The 23229-nt window shown below is 41.8% G+C and overlaps 1 protein-coding gene across 1 annotated transcript in view; it reads left to right on the forward strand.

The window, feature by feature from the left end:
* hiw (MYC binding protein highwire) overlaps positions 1–23229 on the forward strand; it is a 421563-nt gene that overhangs the window by 345855 nt on the left and 52479 nt on the right. The window lies entirely within an intron of this gene.

Here is a 23229-nt window from a genome sequence, read left to right on the forward strand (position 1 = left end):
TTATTATACTATTATTCGAGATATATTTCTTGTTTTATTCTATTTTATTTATTATTCTTAAGAGTTTTTTTTTTAGATTTATAAAATATTCTGTTTTGTAGGTGAGGTAAGTATCGCTAGAAAAATGATCGACTGTTAAGGGTTAACCCCTATGGCTATTAGCGTTCAAAGGTGTTTGAAAAATGTTCAGTGTCGACGTCCGTGAAATGTTGTTAACAATAACTGTAACAAAGCTCGCTTTGATCTGACAAGTGAATTCTAATTCAACGATTACATCTTCCATTAGCCGTATATTATATAAATATGAATATTCTATATTGTCTTAATCCAGTTCAATTCAATGTTTTGATTTCAATACACTTTCTCAGAAACACGCAAAATTCTGCCGTAGCCAAGGGGTTAATAACATTAGATACCTTTTTCTACTCTTCCTCGGATAATCAATACATCGATTCATGTTTATACAAAAATATACTTAACAAATTTAACCTGAAAGTTGCAACTCCCAAAACGCTACTCGACCATGCCAACAATAACGAGACAGCAAACGACGATTCTTATCGATACCAACAACGTTTAAACGAGTAATCCGAACGTTCCTATCATCGACGAAGGAATCCGTCGAAATGGAGCTTCCATCCGTCGTGTTTGTTCTCCGCCAGGATCGGACCCCTGAATTTTTATCGTCTAATTCGTTGAAAATACATTCCCCCGGGAAATTATATTTGCAGATTGGAACCGCGGCGTCGCGTTGCTGATACCGTTCCGCGTATTGTTTCTAATAACACGGTATTGCGAATATCCCAAGTACGTATCGCGAGGTCACGCGGAAGAATACAGGAAATCTAAATAATGGAAAAAGGGTCGCGCCGGATGGCCGTCGTTAACTTCTGAAAAGCGTTCGCGAGGGGCCGCGCGCGTGTCGGTGTACACAAAATAATTTAAACGATTCCGCGGAGCGAGGGCCGTCGGTAAAAAAAAAAAGAGAAAAGAGAATATTTTGTGACACGTAGACCTCACAGAATTCCGCAGGAATATCGTCGAAACTGGGCCACGCCGCGTCTCCTTTCTCAATGGCGGGCGGGCCCGGGGTTGTCGGGGCAAAAAATTGAATAGCTGAATGGAACCTATCTTCCTATTTTCTCTAGTGCGACGTGTAATTGCATCTTTTTGATAGAGAACTACACCTTTCATGCATTGAATCTCTCGCCTTATTATTCCGCGCTCGCCGAACGCGTCATAAAGGCCATTGAAGGGCAGTCCCGTTAAAGGAGAGATATGTAACTGCATATTGCACCCGCATGCTTGCACCTGAGCAACGAAAATTAGGTATACACGCGTCATTCGCATCCACCGATGATTTCCTTTGTCCTCTGTTTTACTTTGTACGACGAACCTCGTTACGTTCTTTTGTTAATTTTCAGTTCACCCCGGTATGCCCCAGCGTTTTGTTTATTAACAGTAATTAATGTAATCGTATTATTTTGTCGCACATCGTTGTATCATGCACTGTTATCCTATATTTTGTTCACCACGAATTCTCATTTATTCTTTGATTGCAGTAGCGTTTAGCACACACCATGCGCAAAAGGATTATCGTTAAGTCGCTCCTTTACTTTTTGAAGCACCCGTTATGTTTTTATCGACCACCGTAATGTACACAGATTATCAATAAACGTTATGCCTTTTAATTTCTTGTTTTTCTTTTCGCTTCCCATTGACACGCTTCTTCTCCGTTTAGAACGTCAGCAGTTTTCTATGTAGATGTAATTAGTCGGAACGATGATCTAAAGGGAGGACGATTCAGTTGTATTGGCTGGTTTCGTTTCGTTTATTGCGTTGCAATATCATCGGCGAGACGCTGGATCGTCGCAACGAGGACCGGCCGATTTATTATTTACGCCGACGGCTTCTGTTTGCAGGGAATTTCTAATGGAAGGTAAATATAATCAATTCCGGCCCGGTTTATAAGGGGAAATAATGCATCGAACGTAGTCCGATTCATTATTTAACACGGCGATTATGACGAACTACGGAGCCACTGAATAATACAAGCCCGGCGCGGGCTACCTGTTTTCCGCGGAATGGAAAATGCATGCGTAATGCGGGAATCGGTTTTTGGAATTATGCCTGGTAATCGTAAATCGTCGGCGGCCGCTCGTGCAATCCGCATTCCTCTGTGTTACACGTTGCAATTTATATTAAACCTTTGTCCGGTTTCCTGCAAAAGTAATTAGGAGGTTTATATAGATTCAGTTGAATTCGTTTCTAAACGAAAGCACCGTGCTGTGGATGCACTGAGACATTAATATCACGGATGCACTCGATATTAACCTTCTAGACGACAGTTCGTTAAACCTGTGAAAACTCTTCGTATAAAAATCGAATTACACATCGAAGCGTTAAGATGACTGAATTCGCTGAATTTTTTAAAGAAATTCACTAATTTCAGTCGATGGTTCAATCGAGCGAACACATTGCAAAATTTCGAAGCTACGATTTCTATGATTTATATGAATAAAAACGTCCTCCATCAATAGAGCAAGGTATAGAATGAACGTGAATCTGAAACATTAGGAAACAAGGACAAAGAAACGCAAGTCGAAAATAACAACGTTTCATAAACAGAACTGAAATCATCCTCCGTTCGCGAGAGAATAAATAATCGCACGCGCACCGTGAAATAAGGAGTAAACAGGGACGTTTATTGCGCCGATTCCCGTGATTCCCGGAAACCCGCGCGCGGCGCGGACAATTAAGTTACCGGCGTGACGAGGGAAAATCATTAATCACGCCCGCATATTCGCGCAAAAATCACCGTCGCGTCGGTCCGTCCGCCGTCAGGTCCAATATTAGTCCGGCGTCTATTTGTTCGCTGTTTAAAAATCCATGAGAATGAGGGCGGGCGTAATCGCCGGCGTCCCGGCCTATTTCGCGGACCGTGGAAACGCGCGAAGACATACGAGCCGCATCAATATGCGTGGACAGGGATTCGACGAATTCCAGCAGCAGCAGCAGCAGCAGCAGCAGCAGCAGCAGCAGGGAGGGGATCGCGCGAGTCCCGATGGAAATCGCTCGAAATTTTCGTCGGGTGAAAAATTGTCTCGCTCGGCGGTCGGCCATTTTTACGCGTCGCCGCGCGGTGGCGATTATCGGCGACTGCCAAGGGCCTCGTTCCGCTCAAGTTTTGTCATTAACAGTGCAAAAGCTGGCTGCGACGCGGAGTGCTGGCGAACGGCCGTTTTCTGGAGGAAACTCGATAACTTAAAAAGTAGGAGTGATACAAAGGAACGCTTCAGAGGAAAGTTGTAAGGTATATTACACGTTAAACGTGAAATGAACGGAATGTCGCTGTTATTCGTTTCGATCTTATTTTCTTAAATGTAGTGCGAGCGGGTTGTTGGGATTGTAATAAAATAAGTCCGAACTCGACGTGAATCGGACTAGTTTTGAACCTTTGCGGACGAATGTCGACATTTAGGCGAGATGAAATTCTCGTATTTCAAAGGTTAGGAGAGTTAATTACTCGAACAGCAAGAAATCAGCACGTACTTTCCGTATTTTCTATTGTTTAAGCAATTAAAGACAACTAAAGGTTGTTGCAGGTTGGAGCAGTTTTCAAAGAAAGTTCTTTTTACGTTAACACCTTAAACGCAGCACGATTTCATAAAGCAAAATACACAAAATGGAAGAAATGTAATATTAAATAATTTGATTCAAGTGCATCATTATTGCACACTCTTGCTCAATACCACTGTATTAGCATTGTTTATAATATAGAAATGTCTTCAAACCGTCACTTAATTGAATAAACTATAGTAATTCGACTTGATTGACGGTCACAGGTAGACCCATTGCATTCAATGTGATAAAAGAGAAAATTTTAGACATTTTCGAAAACTACAGTTCTGATTTTCGCCGTCCAAAGACTGTCGCAATCATTTTCGCGAATCGTATCGACGGCGTTATTTACACTGGCCCATCGAGATATTATATATTCGCTTTTTGCCGGGTTGCGCAGATGCTCTTCGGATGGCGCCGTAAAAACGGCAATAATGATCGGCGAATTAAGGCCTTTATCAATTGATCCCCGCGGGGCGCGGCGCGAGCAATTTCGTCTCGCGCCAGGTGTGACGGATTCGTATTGTTGCGCGCGGATTCGCGAGCGAGCGCTTTCGTTGTTGCCGCCGCGATAAATTAATGCTCGGAGAGTTGCGTCGCTGATCGGATGTTTCGAATCGGTTCCGATGCTCGCAGTTTATAATGGGAAATGGAAGGAAAAGTAATTACATTTGTCTTTCGATTGATTCATTTGATAGGTTTTTTCCTGGTGTATTCAATTGTTCGTCGTTTACTTTGGCAAGCAGGAACGCTTTATTTATTAAACATTTCTCGTCGAACGTATTTACGGTTTAATCGTTCGGAGACGATTAAATATCGTGCTTTTCCATCATTCCTCTGATATATGGACAATCAGACCCTGCCATTGGCAACGAAATTCGTGCGCTAATATATCTCGAATTCTTCGCTTATTCACGGAAATTTAGTTACTTTTTACTGGAAACGAACGTTTATTTTAATCCGAACCGCATTTGTCTTTAGAACGGCGTTTAGATATATCTAACGGTAATCAAAGTTTCAAGATAATATTAATAAGCTTGTAAATATTTCAATATTTAGTCATCGAGTTTAAGAATTCCTTATTCGAACTGTTATATAATAATGACTTAACTTTTTTAGTCTATTTATTTTCGTTTCAACAATTATATCAGAATTCTGTTCTATTCCATGCCGGAGTTTGTTTAATATTAATTGGATGGAAATGACGGATATTAATTGAAATGTGGAATCAACGGAGGAGTAATGGATGCGTCGTTGCAAATTGTATTTTAGTAAGGTTAGGGGGTTGTATTTCGATTCAAGGTTTATTTCTTGCATTTTTATTGCTCGCGATTTATTAGCGGCGACACACTAATCCTCTGACTCCACGGTGCCATGCTTGACATTCTACGAATCACTTAACGCGACTGGCTGCATCGTGTTGCCATCTATCCAGACGGCATTAAACTCTCCGATTCAGAGCACGTCCAGAGGTTTCTTTATTCAGCCGCTCTATCGATATTCTTTGAGCCGCGCAGCGCTGCCTTGTCTGCACGTTAGATCTATCTAATATTTCAACCGTCGTATCGTATCAAACATTTTGCAATGATTCCCAAAACTTGGGAATTTATTGTTATTGTCCAATTACTCTTAATTCATAATATTCCCTACTGAACCAATTAGAATATTTTCATTTTGAAGTTTCATTTCACTTCAGAGGCTAATTATTCCAGAACACCAAAAATTAATTACATCAATGTAACACGCTCTATCGCACACTTAGACGCATTCAATATTTAAACAGTTTCTAATGGAAATCATATCAAACATCATGCTTTGCAATAATCCTTAAAACATTTATTGTTATTGTCGAGTATTGATTCGTAATATTACCTGCTGATCTAATTAGAACCACATTTTCATTTTGAAGTTTCATTTCACTTCAGAAGCTAATTATTCCAGAACATCAAAAATTAATTACGCCGACATAACGATCCGCTATATCACGCAATTAGACGCATTCAATATTTAAATATCAACCATCATATTCTGCAATAATTCCCAAAACATTTATCGTTATTGTCCAATTACTCTTGATTCATAATATTCCCTACTAAATCAATTAGAATAACATTTTCATTTTAAAGTTCCGTTTCAAGTGAAAGCTAATTATTCCAGAACATTAAATTAAAACGTGCAATTACATTCTACGCAACCTACCAACACGTGTAGCATGGAAATAAAACAGTCCTACCCCTAGATCTACGCAACATACATTTCCCTATTAACCGTTTGGCTGCTGACGGATTTTTTCGGACATACGCCGAAACTGCGGCACTAATTACGCGTGTATGGGAAAAAATGGAGAACACTTTTCGTACAATAAACTCACTTATGTTGCATTGAAACAACAAACATTTTTAAAAGTACCATTCATTTACTTAAATTAGTTTCATTCATTTTGTGGATAAAATTAGTAAAAACGCAGTCTTGGCATAACAAAAAAGGGGCGCTCCTCAGCAGTCAAACGGTTAATTGCAAAAAGTACCACCGACACTTCTTCCGAAAATTACGAATATCCCAGAGAAATATTCCCAAATACAAAGGGTCAACGTGTTAACACTATTCCTACCGCGAGCAATCAAATGACTGTTTTTAAAATTTCGATTAGAATTTCTTATAGACAACGTAATTGAATTGCCTTTATACTTCACGACTTTTCCTAAAATATATGTATAAAACATTTTTCAATATTCTCTCCTTTTTTTATTGTTTATTTTCTGACAAAAATTTGTAGTCTGTCTTACCTACCACGACCGGTCATTTGACCGGCAGAACGATTTATATCTTTTTGCAATAGTATTCTCTCAAAAACTCAATTCCGAAACTAAAGTCGTTACAAACGAAAGGTAATGTAGTTGTGGCACGATTTCAGCCAAAAAGTGCCTTTCAAGGACTGCTTTACGGTACTTCCAAGTGTTTACAGTTCTCGCTCGCCTATCGGCCTCGGTAAAATAGGTAAAATCTAAATGTCGGAGATGGCTTTTACAGGTATTTTTCAATATCCTAGATTAGCCGGGATAAATGCATGGATTTTATAAAGAATCCACGGGAGAAGAAATTTTGAGGCGGGAATTTTTATTTCAATTGGCAGACTTGCCATTGAATATCAAAAAGAACTAGAGTTAGGCAAAGAAAATCAAGCGACACCCGTCACAAATACAAGTACAGGTTCACGCGAACGGAAACCATGCCAAATAAGATATTGCACAAACAATAATACTAACGAAATCTGTCTAAAATGTAAAAAGTACGTGTGTGGGAAATGTACAACCACAAACCTATTTGTAAGAAATGCGGTGAAAACGAATAAAATGTAAATTATATACTTCTAGATAAAAGAAACTATGATTGTATACTGTCAAATTGGCTATTATCATCATTCTATATTAAAAAATATAAGTTGTGCTAAAGTCATTTGACTAGTCGCGGTAGGAATAGGTATACGTGGAGTGTCGGTAGGAATAGTGTCAACCAGCGGAGAAAATGCCCTACGAGTTTGATCGAAAATGAAAACCGGCACGAGCGTCCTCATCGACTTCGAAATATATACCGTGCCCGGCTGACAAAGCGTCCGCTCTCGGTGTCCCGAAAGTTAACCGAATGTTCCAGCGTCCGGCGACTCGTTCATCGTTGAATTCGCAATTTTCCGTCGGTCGCTGAAGGCTGCAGCAATTTTAACGCAGCCGACGACAGTAATAACTTTGATGCCACGACAATTGCAATTTATTTTGATTCGCGTCCAAATTACATTCCGGTCGGTGCTTGGCTACGCGGCCGATCCGCGCGCTCCTCCGGGCGGCCGTTCTTTATTCATCGAAACGAACGCCGCGGTTGCGCGGCACCGGACCCGCGGACGCCTCGATCGATCCCATTATCGATGCGATCCACGAGCCTTGACCTCCTTCCGCCGCGCTCCATTTCGAGGGGCACAATTTCGACGCGTTTTCTCACGCCTCGTTGCGATTCCCTGGATCGACCGGGCGGCTTGCACAATCCCGCGACGTGATTCCTTTGAGACTAAGAGTCCATTGTTAACCTTGTCAAACAGAGCGGAGATCTTTTTCATTCGATAGAAACCCTCGCCGCGCAACACGGGCCTCGGCTTTAACCCTTCGCGGACGAACGTCGGCGCTTTACCGACATCAAACTTTCATGCTTGTAACACCGAGTCGAGGAAATTCATTTAACTACTGAAACAGCAAGCAATTAGTACGTAGTTTCCTTGTAATCTCTTATTTAACCCTTTGCGTCAATTTGAGAAATACTGAAATAAAATGGCTTTCACTCGATGTATCTTTTTCGTCGAGTTTCATAAAACATCGTCTTTATCTCATCGTAAAATGTTAAAATGCTTCCAGCGAAAAACTTCCGAGTAAAGAGTTAACACTAAAACTACCGAGCATTTAAATTAACTCTTAAAAATTTTATTATAACTACAAACGTGGATTTATTAAGATTTGAGTTGGTTCAAGTTTCAGCTTAGGTATTACTTAATCAACTTTAGTAATTTCTCAGAGATACTCGCTCCTCTTCGGTAATCGCAAAAGAAAAATCAAGGAATGTGTAAAAATGACCCATTTGACAGTTCTATTGTTAAGCATTGAACGTGTAATCTAGTAGAATATGCAGAAAGTTCTGTATAAGTTAAAGAATCTTCGTTTTACTCGATATGCTCGGGACATAGTGAGAACTTTTGTCGTACGATAGTACGGTATCTTGGATGTATCGATTAATGTTACAGTATTCCGATACGCTATGCACTTAATAGCTTTATCGGTAACCGATAATTAGTGGAAATGAAGAATGAGATGAGAAATTCTCTTACATTCCTCGAGCGACGGTATTCTTCGGCGAATTCTATGGCACGTCAATATTTTTATATTATAAATTATTCCTTGTTTTTCTCGTTGTGTATCCGCGGTTGTGTTCTTCTCGTGTTTACAGTGATTGTGATCCATGACGACCCAGAAGCGCGCGTCGCGCTTTATGCTCGAGTTTTGGGGAAAGTTTCTAATTGTATTACTCATCCTCGCCGCACGGGAAGACATTGAAATTCTATGATTAAAACCGGCGGGAATAAGGGGGACGGCAGAAAGCGAGCAGCAACGTGAACGGGACGAATTAAGTTCTCAGCTAGACTCGATTCAAAGATCGCTTCCGCCGCGATGATCTCATCCCTCCTCCTACAATTTGATCGGCGCGCACGCCGCCATTAGGGGGAATTACTTCTCTTCCCGGCCTGGAAAGTCTATTAAAGACACAATGCTCGTCGCCAGCGTGATTCTCGTTATTTCCGTGGCTTCTTTGTCGCGGTCCTTTTTTTCATTCGCGTCCACCTTTCCCACGTTTGCGACCGATTTGTTGTCGGAAACGAGATCGTCGAGCGACGGACGCCATCGCGAATTATCGTCGACGCGTGCATCTTGTCTACACTTGAAACGACATTCCGGCGAGATGAAATTTTCATGTTTCGAAGATTGTGTCACGAAAAAATGATTTAACTACTCGAATAGCAAGAGATCAGCACGCAGTTTCCTTTTGTGCCATCAATTATACTATCGATATATAATTTAGCTTCATCTGTTGAAGGTTTGGTACGTTTCAAAGAATCTTCGTCCGCAAAGGGTTAATTGGTCTGACCGTGTATCTATATATTCGTGGGGATTTCTATAATGAAAACCTTTTCTCTATATAGAACAAACTTTTCTTTATCTTAAATTATGTAAATTTAGTTTTTCTGGTTCAACAAAGTATTCCTCTTCTCTTCAACTTCGATTCAATTTAATAGACATAACACTGAAATTACAGAGCAGTTAAATTAACCTTTTGAAATGTCTTTATAGAAACTCTGAGAATGTTTTTTGAGATCTCCATTGATTTACAATTCAGTTTGCGTATTGCTAAGTCAATTTCTTTAATCATTCAGAGAAACATCTGTTATAGGTTATGTTGACTCTCCGGTAGTATCAGTGTTAAAATCAAATTAAACGAAATTTTATTTATATACAAACAATATATATACCGTAATTGCATAGAACCGATTTGGAAGTCAAAGTAATTGTGAAATTAGTAAATTAGATGAATTTTGATGTCAATTTCTTAAACCATTTCTCAGAGAAACATCTGTTACAGGTTATGTTGACCCTCCGGTAGTATTATTGTTAAAATCAAATTAAACGAAATTTTGTTCATATACAAACAATATATATAGCGTAATTGCATAGAACCGATTTGGAAGTCAAAACACATGTAAAATTAGTAAATTAGATGAATTTACCAGGACAAACGAGACTTCCACCGTTTTTCCCCGAAATTCATTATGTACAATCCCATGCAACCGGTCGACGGCTATTCTAGCCGCGAAATCAGATTACCCCGGCGTTCGATCACACGACACGAGAAACAAATTTAATTCCTCGATAACGAACCCGTCCGAAATTCCGTCGATCCCGTCGCTAAGAACGGCTCGCGTCGGTGTTCCGTTCAAAGATACCCCGACGCCCCGATTTCAAATTGAATTATGATCCCTTTCCAGGTTCGAGCAATTTCATCGTGAAAATTCCCCGATCCGACGATTATCGTTTCCACGTCGGGCGAAGTGGAGCACGGTTTGTCGGACTGCTGGCAGCAACCGCCGTGTCGCCCGTTTTTCGTTCCACCCCTGCCGCCCTCGAATGATCCCCGGCAGCAAGCTCCGTCGCGTTTCATTAAAGTCGATTTTATCAGCTTAATCGGTGACATTACGTAAGAAATGGCGGCGGCGAGAAAGCTATTAAGAACGGTCCTCGTGAAAATCGAGTGGCGTGATAACTCTTTTCCCCCGGGCCGACAGGCTACGGCCGATAAGTCTTCGCGACAACCGGACGATCAATCAGAGGAAGATATAACCAGCCGTAACTCTCGCGCTGATATCGATATCACGGAAGGAGAACGAACGCCCGGCACATGACTTGTGTTTCGGCTTTTCAAAAATCGCGCACATTTTTCACGGCTATCGTGGCAATGATTCCTCCTCGTTTTTCCATTTGGCTGCCCGGAGATCGTCGACGCGTGACAAACGTCTCATTTCGTCGATCGTGAAATCGACGAAAAATCATCTGAGAATAACGAACGAGATTCGCGAGCAATTTTCGTCGGTACTCGTTCCAAGGATTTCCAATTGTAATAATCGTTCAACGCGTTAAACGCTGACCGTTTTCACGAAGCGAGATCCGCATAATATCGAATTATTTAATCGCGTTGCGTTATCTTTCTTCGCGCCGTCCCGCCGAACGTTTCACTGCTTGCGATACAGACAGTTTTCAAATGATTATCGTTTAGCTGAATGATTTATGGCCAATCCGTTCGGTATGCAGTGCGTTAACTGAATTTTCGTTTCATTGTGCGAATCGAGCTGATTTCGTCCTTTAAATTGGAAATGAAATTTCTGGAAAGAGGCAATCATTTCGAATATCCTGGACACGTTAATATCTGGTTGAAATTTATTAATCAAAATCGAAGTTACTCGAATTCCATGGATTTTAGAGATTTCCGCTGCTTTCGCTGCGTTAATCCTGTTATTTAATGAAGTCTATTACTCCGTGAAGTCTGATTATATAATCCATTAGCCGAGCCACACGTGATAATCGGATATTAAAAAATGAAATACTTTGATCCGATATTTTTTATACATTCACCCTTTTCTCCGGACACTGTGTATTCCGTCCGTTGTTGACAGCGGAATTCATAGCGCCCCTATTCTACCGAAAAGACAGTGGATCCCAGGTCCCGTTACAAACAGGAAACCTCTCCATTTTTCTTCGTAACACGGGGTTCCGAGCAAATCCCATTTCTCGGTCTGTTAATGCTTCCTCCGCGCGAGTTACAGCGCGGACGGCCGCCGCTTTCATTTTAACGAAGTAATACAATCGCCGCAGAAGGAGTCCACGCGAGCGAGAAAATTGCGTTTTTCACGCGGGTGTGCGGTTCCCTTTTATCACCGGCCGGGTCCTCAACGAATTATTTCCTCTGTCGAAAAACAAACCCCGTAATTGGGCCTGATTATCGCGTAACGGACGCGCGTCATCGGCTGGAAGCAATTTCGTACAGGAACCAGCGATGGGTCGTCAACACTTCGGATCGGTTCGAAGGTGAACGTGCGGCGGAAAATTTCAGTCGCTTTGGATAGGATTCGATAGATTCCAGCTGTTGAAAATCTTGGAATTTCCAGAACGTTTCAAAGTTTGAAAGTCTTGAAAGTTTGGAGGTCTTGAAGGTTTGAAAGTCTTGAAGATATTGAAATTCTTGGAAGTTTGAGGGTCTTGAAAGTATTGAAATTTTTGGCAGTTTGAAAGTCTTGACAATATTGAAATTCCTGGAAATTCGAAGGTCTTGAAAATATTGGAAGTCTTGAAACTTTTGAAAGTTCTGAAAATCTTGAAAGTCTAGAAAGTCTTGAAGCTCTTGAAACTCTTGAAAGTTCTGAAAATCTTGAAAGCCTTGAAAGTTCTGAAAATCTTGAAAGCCTTGAAAGTCTTGAAACTCTTGAAAGTTCTGAAAATCTTGAAAGCCTTGAAAGTCTTGAAACTCTTGAAAGTTCTGAAAATCTTGAAAGCCTTAAAAGTCTTGAAACTCTTGAAAGTTCTGAAAATCTTGAAAGTCTAGAAAGTCTTGAAACTCTTGAAACTCTTGAAAGTTCTGAAAATCTTGAAAACCTTGAAAGTTCGAAAATTTTGCAGGCCTTGATAATTAAAAAGTTTAGAGACTCCTGTTAGCTTCAAAGTTTCGAAACCCTTGAAAATGCTGCAAGTCTTAAAAATACTGAAAGTTTGAAAGTTCGAAAGTTCCGAAACTGTCAAAAGTCTCAAAAGTCTTGAATTCGCACCGAGTACCGATCTCGCCTCGCCAATAAACGATACCACGAAATTTAGCACAAACATTCTACAAACCACACATTCGATACATAAAAATCAATACACCATTCCGCTCCAAGAAGTTCGCTTTCCTACTTCCATTCTATTTTAAACCCATCGAATTGCTCCGAAATTGTGATTCAAGCGCCCATCATTAATCGGAACGCATCGATTTTCCCTCGAGTTTCCGCGTAAACGAACCCCGCGTTTTCCTCCGTGAAAAGGAATTTTTTCTTTTCCGTTTTCCTTTTCGAAAAATTGATCCGGAACAGGAAGCGGGGATGCGCGCATGTGTCCGCCTGTCGATGAACGAGGGGCTGCATACCGGAACCCGCATCGCGTACTTCGGATCCTTCGAATAGTTCCCGTCGCCGTGGTTCTTTCACACGGCTGCCACTATGAGAAAGTTTCTAGATCGTCGCGGACGATTTTTGACGCGCCTTCGGTGGGCTCCTTTGATCCGCGCGGATGGCTTAGATCTTTGTGGAGGCCTTTTATTAGAACCTGTGGTTCGTTGTGCGCTTCCGGTTTGGATTTCGAACCAGAAAAAAGAGAAAGCTGAAACTATATTCCTTAATTTGTAACATAAGGACGTCATTCGTAGCATAAAACAGATACAAGACAATCCACTTCTCAATTTACTCCTAAAATTACAGCCTTCTCTACGATACCTCTCAAAATTCAAACAACGTTATTTTAAGGCCACTCAGTACCTCGATCGAGTTGCATTCACTAATTAAATTCAAATTCTACAAAAATTCGAGCGTCCATTCCCTTCCACGAAAAAGCCCCGAGGCTCCTTTCTCGTCGAACGGATGATCAAATATTTTTTCGCGGAAGCGCACACGATCCGTGGAACAATGAACCAGTTAATAACAACGTGCTACAGTATTACTGCTCGAAAATGTCCGGCCGTCGAAAGGGGGAAATTCCGGCGTCGCTTTGGAAATTGCTAAATCACAACAAACCGAGGATCGTAGCGTTCGCGGAATTCCCCAGAAAAATATTGCGCGAGGAGAGGTTCCGATCGTGCGGGCGACTCGCGGCGCGTTTTCCGGCGTACGGGACGCGTCCTGGAAACGGGAGGGCCGTGCAGCGCCGTCAGAATGCGCTTTTCTGCATTCGAAAGCATCGGCGGCGCATCGCGGGCGTATGAAGCGGCCCTTCTGCCATCGCCACACCATACGCTATTAATATAATGGGGTATATTTAGATTTCAATGGGGCAGAGAGAGAGAGACGGAGGGAGAGAGAGACAGAGAGGGGCCACAAGTTGCTCCGGCCGATACGCCGTCTGCAAAGTGCTCCGAGACCCCGGCAATGAGTCGCAATAAAGGAATTCGCCTCTTTGTCAATACAGGGCGATCCAGATTTCCCGTTTAAACCTCCGCCGCCCTCTGTTGCGGCATTCTCGTTCTAAATACTTCCAGTCCGCTTAAACGATACGCTTGCCGAGCGCGGACGATCTTTATGGTCGTCTTGTCTAGGCTAGTTTAGCTGTCGCACAGGAGATGCTACTTTAAAGCGAAGTAATTGGTCGTTTCAGCCGTTCCGGGGGGGACGGAGTTGTGAATGGGACGAGGTTCGCGTACGATTGAAATGAATAATCTTACTGTGGAAGAACTTGCGAGATCGATACAACGAATGTATATGTTAGTTCGTTCGAATTCAAAGTGAATATTATTACTCTGCAACTATTGTACTTAAAAGGAGATACGCAAATATGCTTGGAATTTTTCTGTTTCCAATAAATTATTGATGACGAAGTAGCCGTATCGATCAGAGTTGAGGAAGAAATCATAGGTCAAAGGGTTAATATGTAATCTGTATAAAAATTTTAATAGATTATTATCAGTTTTTTTAGAGATTCACTATAGTATTCAAATGAAACTATCTATTTTCAAGATCATTTCAATTATTGAATGCTTTTAAGATAATAATTGCGAGACAAAAAGATCAAAACCAGTCATTTTGACCGGTAGTTCTAGTGTTAAACCCTTTGCGGACGAAAGTTCTTAGGAATCTACAAAACCTTCAACAGACGAAACTAAATGATTTCAATCGCTTAATCAATAGAAAAAAAGGAAACTCTGTGCAGATCTCAGATGTTCGAGTAATTAACTCACTCGTTTGCGGCTTGGTCTTCCAAACATGAACATTTCATCTCAAAATGTCGACAGTCGTCCGGAAAGGGTTAACCTTTTGAGGACTTTTCATAGTATCGATAAATGTTTCAACGAAATGATTATTATTGGATCTTAAGTTAGTTTGTAATCAGAAGTATTACGTTGGTAGGTGATGGTAATCTGTCGAAATGAGTTCACGAGTATGCGACAACGGCCATGAAGACGTCAAGTGACGAGCAAAGAGACCAAGCAAGCAAGACATCAATGGAGGCCAAGCGGCAGACGTTGTTTCCCTACAAATGAAAATCATTGGAACGTAGACCGGGTCGAGGGTCGGTGTTATTTTTAGATTTCTGGAACGGGCCGAACGAACATCGTTTTCTGGTTCATATTTATAATTATCGCGGCCCGAGGTTTTCGCGCTCGCACGCGAACGCTGCGTCCTCCGCGGCGACATCCTGTTTCTCGGTGTCGCCATTTTTCCTTTTAACCGTCCGCGCTCGATCGCGCGCGCGCGCACGTTCTGACTGCCATCAACACGTGACCGGCAAACGTCTCATTTCGTCGATTGCGAGTGAAATCGACGAAAAATCATCTGAGAATAACGATCGAGATTTACAAGCAATTTTCAAGAATTTCGAATTGGAACTTCATGGGAAAGTTAGAAAAGAATAATTTACAAATGACCTACGGTTAAATGTGATTAGATAAGAAAATTCAATGAAACTATTGAAAATCTTTTTGCGTTTTTACAAATGTCGATTCAGATCGTTTGTGAGAATGGTAGAAATAATTCACAAACCACCAACAGTTAAATGTAATTAAATAGAACAGTTTATAAAATAATGTTTCTACATTCTGACAAATATCGATTCAAATCGTTTGTGAAAATAGTAGAAATAATTTACAAATCATCTAAAGCAAGACGTAATTTGCGAACGAAGATTCTTTGAAATATACGAAACCCTCAACGCATGAAGCTACATTATATATCAACTGTTTCAACAATAGAAGAGGTAGATCCGTGCTAATTTCTTGCCGTTCGAGTAACCAACTCTTCCAGTCTTCGAAATACGATAATTCCATCTCGCCGAAATGTCGACGTACGTTCGCAAAGGGTTAAATGAAAAGACTGGCCGGAAATAGTGGGAAGAACTTGACTATTACTATTTGTAGATAGTTTCATGTTTCGATTGAATTCACCGTGGCGCACAGTTCCAATTCGGCCAGAGAAGTTCGCCCATTGGGAAACAAGCAGAAACTTCGGCCGATACACGTAAACCTGTATAGAGAGATCTTCTGGCTTAAAAGTCCATTAGATCGGCGATCTAATATCCCGGCGACACGTGACACACCAGCTCGTAAGGAACACTCGGTGGATATTAAGGACGCGCCACCCGGTATGTGCGACCGGGTCGTAGCAGAAACTCGAACGGAAAGTTTCGTCGTTCGTCGATCAGATCGGTGTCACCTGCGCCAGTGCACCTTGAAACGTTCCGCCCGGCCATAAACCCTGGAATGATAATACCGGTCGCGTCGAAGATTTTTATGAAATTCGCGCCGCCCTGACACGAATTTCCATTCGCGCACGAAACAACGGGACGCCGGGGAAAATATAAATCTCTGATACTTAACATTTTGACGGCTGTCGCGTGGCCGTGATTTCTGTCAGCCACTGGTTTCCAGTCGGTGTCACGTGGACGTGATTAATCGTTCTCGGTCGAAATTAAAATGTATTTTTACCATCTCGCGCGTTACCAGAGATATCTCTAAATAATAAATCCATTGAAATATTCTTCCTCCGCTGTAGGAACAACAATGTCGTCCATTATCTTATAAACAAGAAGCATCGCTTCTCCGAGAACTGACGTTGATAGGCACGCTTCGCTATAAAATACGCGATCGTCAAAGCGACACCTGATTTTTCCGATTTCACGCGTCGACCGAGTTTCCACGAGTAAGACGTTTCAAATTCAAACTCTACGGAAGCATAGGAACGTTTCAATAATCTCGTATCGATCCTTTACTTTCTACAACTCGATTATGAAGAGAACAAAAGGGAAAGAAAGCTAAAGAAGTCGGAGACTTCGTTATCAAGGGAATAGATTTTCCTACTCGGTTAGAAACGTATTAACCCTTTGCTCGGAAATTTCTCGCTAAAAATATTTCTTCTTTTCTTTCTGTAGCTTCTCTGAAGCTACCTCGAAGGGAAATTAGAAGTATATCGAGGGACAAAGTAATTTATTCCGATACTTCACTTATCGAGGCATTGTACAAAGTTCAATATTAACACTGATCTTTTCAATAAAATAATAAGTTATATTCAAGTTTCTGGTCATTTCTATACATTTTGATATTGTTTCTTTATGTTTCCACTGCTTTGTAACGTATACCGCCGATCGTGACGAATGTCGAAATTTCGGCGAGATGAAGTTCTCATGTTTCGAAGATTAAGTCATAAATAATTTACTTACTCAAACACCAAGAGATCAGCGCGTAGTTTCTGTTTCTCCTATCGTTTAAGTAATTGATATATAATTTAGCTTCATCTGCTGAATATTTTGTATATTTCAAATAATCTTCCGCCAAGGGTTAAAAATATTTTCTTACGAACATCGGCGTGTACCATACGTGGTACACGTGCCACGGAACGTGTTAAATATCAGATTTTACAGTTTTCCTGCGTCAGATCAAGTGGCGACTGAGAGTCACCTCCCGAGCGCAAAGGGTTAACGATGATCCAAGGATCGGAGAAGAAATTTCGGACGCGTTGCTCAGAGGCCCGAGACAATGGGTCCCGATATTACTAGCTGACGCGTCGCCGAGTATATCGGAGCCCGTCCAATTACAATGTCCCGATATATAATATCCCACGTAAGCTGTTTTCGCAGAGTACCGGCACCGTGAGATGGAAAACGCGTTTACGGTCTAAGCCAGGACTTAATATAAGCCGTTGACCGGCTTCGCTAGTGATTTCGCTGCACCGATAAGCTGATCGTACCAACGGGAGACGTCCACAAGCGATCCTCGATCGATTTTACTACTATCCCACCGCAGATTAGGTCAGGGACCACAGAAACGGGTTAGACTACGTATGGGCGACGGTAGCACGACCGTGTACGAGTGATGAGATGATTGGCCTGCTAATGAAACCTGATAGAGAAGCTCGCTTCGACTGCCTCGTTGCGGATTAGTCTGTCGCAGAATGCAATGGATCGTGTCCGTGATATAGCACGCTTCCGTTTACTAAGAGACTCGGCTATTGATGCTCTCAGACGTGGGAGACTCGATACACGTTGTTCTGGACCCGAGAAATTCGACGCACACGCAGCAAAATACTCGGTAATGCTGTTGTAACTTTTAACCCTTTTCCACTCCGTTGTCGCTGCGACATTGTAAGATCAGTTGATACTTTTGTTTTTAAGAAAACGTTCAAATGTATACATGTACTATTAACAATATTCTTTTTAAAATTTCGGTTAGAATTTCCTATAGACAACGTAATTGAATCGCCTTTATACTTCACGACTTTTCCTAAAATATATCTGTAAAACATTTTTCAATATTCACTCCTTTTTTATTGTTTATTTTCTGAGAAAAATTTGTAGTCTCTCTTACCTACCACGACCGGCCGTTTGACCGGTAGAACGATCTATATCTTTTTGTAATAGTATTCTCTCAAAAACTCAATTCCGAAACTAAAGTCGTTACAAACGAAAGGTAATGCAGTTGTGGCATGATTTCAGCCACAAAGTGCCTTTCAGGGAATGCTTTACGGTGTTTCCAAGTGTTTACAGTTCTCGCTCGCCTATCGGCCTCGGTAAAATAGGTGAAATCTAAATGTCGGAGATGGCCTTTACAGGTATTTTTCAATATCCTAGATTTAGCCGGGATAAATGCATGGATTTTATATAAAGAATCCACGGGAGAAGAAATTTCGGGGCGGGAATTTTTATTTCAATTGGCAGAAGAACTTGCCACTGAATATCAAACAGAACTAGAGTTAGGCAAAGAAAATCAAGCGATACCCGTCACAAATACAAGTACAGGTTCACGCGAACGGAAACCATGCCAAATAAGATATTGCACAAACAATAAGACTAACAAAATCTGTCTAAAATGTAAAAAGTGTGAGAAATGTACAATCGACAAACCTATTTGTAAAAAATGCGGTGGAAACGAATAAAATGCAAATTATATACTTCTAGATAAAAGAAACTATAATTGTATACTGTCAAATTGGCTATTATCATCATTCTATATTAAGAAATATAAGTTGTGCTAAAGACAAGTCATTTGACTGGTCGCGATAGGAATAGTGTTAAGAAAACGTTCAAATGTATACGTGTTCTCTTAACACACTGAAATTATTCAAATGGATGAAATATAATATTCAACCGTTTGATTGAACTGCACGTCGATTTAACCGAATGTCACCGCGTTAGGTGGCATTATTTATGATATAGAAATGTTTTCGAATAACTATAATAATTTGATTTGGTTGGGGTCACCGGTGACCCTCGTGGCATTCAACGTATTAATGACAAAGTTGTTTTCAATCTTTCTGGTAAAATGATGCGGAGTTGCTGGATGTTTATATTAAAAATTGCTCCGAATGGTTGAAAGAATGATTTCAGGTCTTAGATCTAGAAACTGTACGTGACATAGGGATCAGATGCAGACGGTATCTTGTCTCAGTGAGCTTAGTGGTGCCAATAGTCCTATTCATTTCAGTAATTCTAGTAGTGTCAGCGGTATCAATAGTTCCAGGCATCCTGAGGATCTCAGTGATTTTCTAGCTTCATTAAATCTTCTGTATCTGGTTTTAACTATGTAATCGGTACCGAGAAAACTACCATTTCAAATAGAGAATATCATATTTTGAAACTGTAACTAATTACTCTTGAAACTCTTGAAATGAATTCAGAGATTTGGTAAAGTCTTGCGCGGAGAATCTTGTTCTTACCTATTTCACGCAGCTGAGTACGCTAAGCTTATTTATTAACGACTTCGTATCAATCGATACATTTGAAATCAATCTAGTGTGTGTAATGCAGCAAGACTATCGACGTACAAGACGCCATTGACGATTTCACGGCAAAACTGTCTCTATCTCTCACGTCTTCCTTTCGCAAAAGGTTAACACTTCAACTGACTTTTACAAGTTCCTTTATAAAAACCACAAACGTGTTTATTGAGATTTAAATTGAGTTGCATTTCAGTTCCACCATTACTGAATTAGTTCCGTTAATAATTTTTCGTAGTATCTGTACCTTTTCAGTAACTGCAAACGAGGAAATCAGAAATAAGTCATTCTGACCCATCTGGCAGTTCCAGTGTTAACACGTTCACTGTCCTGAGAATTTTAGGCATTCTATACAATATTCCTTATTCCTTTATAACAATGACAAATCTCGTAGTAACCCATTCACTGTTAGCATAAAATGTGTGATTTCATTTGTACTTTCAATTTATTTTGCTTCATATTACGATACCAAGATCGTACCAAACTGGCAATCTCTTGCTACGTGTATATTCGTGACCGGCAGCGAATGGGTTGAACAAACCCTTGTTGCGATACGTATTTCAAGCGCTACCTAAAAACAGTATTTCATCTCTATACGTTCCTGGGAAACGTGAATTCAATTAGTTTCCAATTAGCCGCGCCAATCGAAAGCATTCCCGATGACGCGCTACAAGCCACTCGGAAATCGTGACTTATTCAGCGAGACAGGGAATTACAAAGATCCCCAGCGACGTGGGCGAGACGGATCGATCGTCTAACGTAAATTGACACGGTGTCGGGATGCTTCCGGCGAGGTGTGACGCGACAAAGCGCGCGAAAAATCACACTCCCCGCGAGGAGAAAGGGGGGATCGATCGCGAAGGAAATGTCACGGTTTGTTTTCTCAGTTATGCCGGATTCCCGGCGGCCGCGCCGGGCGAAGCGTTTTCACGGTACATTTTCCCTAATGGCGGTCCGTTCAATATCGAGGCAGCTTCCCGTGATTCCCGCGCCGGCCGATTCCCCGTATCTCCTCGGCCGTGCCTTCCCCGTACACGTCTTCCTTTGGTGTTATTGGAATTTCCGAACGAAAACTGTGTTACACACCGAGATAGAACGATGATTGTTCCGAGGCTGTCCGAGGAACTTTCACGGAGTTTAATCTTCCTACGCTCGCCTGTTTCCTGAACGTATTAGTCGCCCTTTATTGGAGAACTTTTTTTCGAAAACGACCGTTGCTCCGTTCGTGGAACGCACCGTGTATCTGCTGGAAATATTCGAAGCGGTTGTCTGTAGCCGGAACGAATGAAAGTCGGCTTCGAAGTGTAATAATAGTTACAAGTCGAAGTATCTTAAAAATATATGTATATATACAGTCGAAGTTGAATCATCGGAAACAACGGAAGATCTTCGAGTCGTATTCATCTTGGTTTCCCAGTGAAGCTATGTATTTCATAGACTACGAACTAGAACTTCAGTTTATATTTACCAGTAAATTTCAATTTAACCCTTTGCACTCGAGTGGTGACTCTCACCACCTGATTTTCTACAGTGACACTATAAAATTTGATATTTAATATTGTACCTTGTATAATTCACCGATTTGAAAATATTGAAATAAAATAGCTTTGTTCCTCGCGCGTATGACTTCTTTCCGAGTTAGTTTCACAAAATATTGCCTTTATCTCATCAGAAAATGTTAAAATATTTCTAGTGAAAAACTTCCGAGTGCAAAGGGTTAATAAATAACTCGAGTCGCAAAGTTTTCAAATTTCTAGTTGCGATATACTCATTGAAAATGGAACAAAAGAATTTTAGTTCTCAACTGTATACAAGAAATACACCGAACACTCAACACCACCGGCGGTAAAAGATAAAACAATGATAACACGATTTCGCATCTACTTACCGTTATCTCCTCCCAATAACTGTTTCCACTTGTCCCGCAGAATTTCCCAATTTTCGCCGGAACTTTTCCACGGGCGACCGTGGAAAAAGGGGCGAGGGGGAGGAGGGGCGGAGCGAGAGAGCGAGAAAGGCAACAGCCGTTTGAACATCAACAGCTGCATCGCAGCCCGCCCCAGCTAGCCGTCTCTATTTGCTCGTCTCGCATTCTTCGTGGAATAGTTTGGTCTCGCCGCGGATATACACCGGCTACGCCCAGAGAACGAAAGAGATTAAGAATATCTTTTGGGGGGCTTCGGTGGCGACCGAGCCGAAACCGAACGGACCGTCTCCACCGCGAGACGCGCGCGCGCTTGCTCGCTCTCCCTTAGCTAAGAGCACCACTGCGCCGCGTGGACTGGGAAAAAATATCCGTGTCGACCCTTGAACTCGCACCGCGTTCTCCCGAACGGGAGGGAGGCCTTGAATCGGCAGCAACTCTCCGGAATTACAAGTTTCCTCGAGATAAGCGGGCCAACGTCTTGGGGCGCTTCGTAAAAAATTGGGGTTGTGGAACCAGGACCATTGAAAAGGTCACGGTGCAGGTCTTCGGGCTTCTCGGGCAGATTGTCTGGGCTCTGGGAACGAATTGGGACCTGTGACAGACATTTGGGACTCATTAAAACAGGAATAAGAAGAGATACAGACTGCTGGGATAGTTTTGTTCGGATTGTTGGATCTTCGGGGCGAGTCGGAGAGGGTTTGTTTACGATGCTGTGTTCTCGTTTGAATGTCGCATGCTGTTTGGTGTATCGGTATTCTTATACGAGAGGGAACATGAATTTTTGGTGTAATCAGAGTTACCGCTTCGTTGTCCGGAATATTTAATGTAGACCCAACAGCGTCGCGAGATTTTATTTGAGGGAAACCTTGTTTGGCCGCGAGACAGACTAAGAGATACGGCGCAATTTCTAGCAGCGGTATAGTTCACGGTTGAGAGTTAACCCAAAGGGAAATGAAACCAGGAACCCGATGTAAGACGGTCAGGTTTGTCGTGCTAAGGACGTCCTGCAAGGAAACCAGTCTCCTAAACTCGGCGTGTGTAAGAGAATCTTCGTTGCGGTGTCTCCTCGGGGGAAAGACCAATTTGGAAAGCTATGGACGTGGAACGACGCCGGGGTCGTGGTTTGTTAAACGGGAAACGAATTTTCTGGGCCAGGAATAAAGTTGCTTTTCCATTTTGTCGCTTCTCCAAGTGGCGGCTAAATTGAACGGAGTCGATCCCCGCGGGAGGCTTAAATCTTCGCGGACGGAGTTCGGGATATTTTCAGCACTCCGATCACACGTAATAATCCACGCGACGGTAATGCAATTTCGATGAACTTTCGTCGCGGCATGACACGCCGCGATAATAATCCTAAGTTTGCTGGGTTTCGTTCAACGATTAATCCGACCTACGTCCGTCTTACTAAACGGAAACGATTCCGACGAATGAAACATACGTCCCGAAAGCGTTGAGATCCCGAAGAGTTGAAAAAGGGAAGCCGATACATTCTGGCGCAGCCATCAGTTTTCGTAGATAATCCGACGCTGTATCGCCCCAGATTAATTTCTGATCCAGCGCGGAGAGAATACGGGCGCAGTTTCGAGGCAGCCTCGAA

This window comes from Nomia melanderi, chromosome 7 (assembly GCF_051020985.1).
Source record: "Nomia melanderi isolate GNS246 chromosome 7, iyNomMela1, whole genome shotgun sequence".
Classification (NCBI taxonomy): Eukaryota; Metazoa; Arthropoda; class Insecta; order Hymenoptera; family Halictidae; genus Nomia; species Nomia melanderi.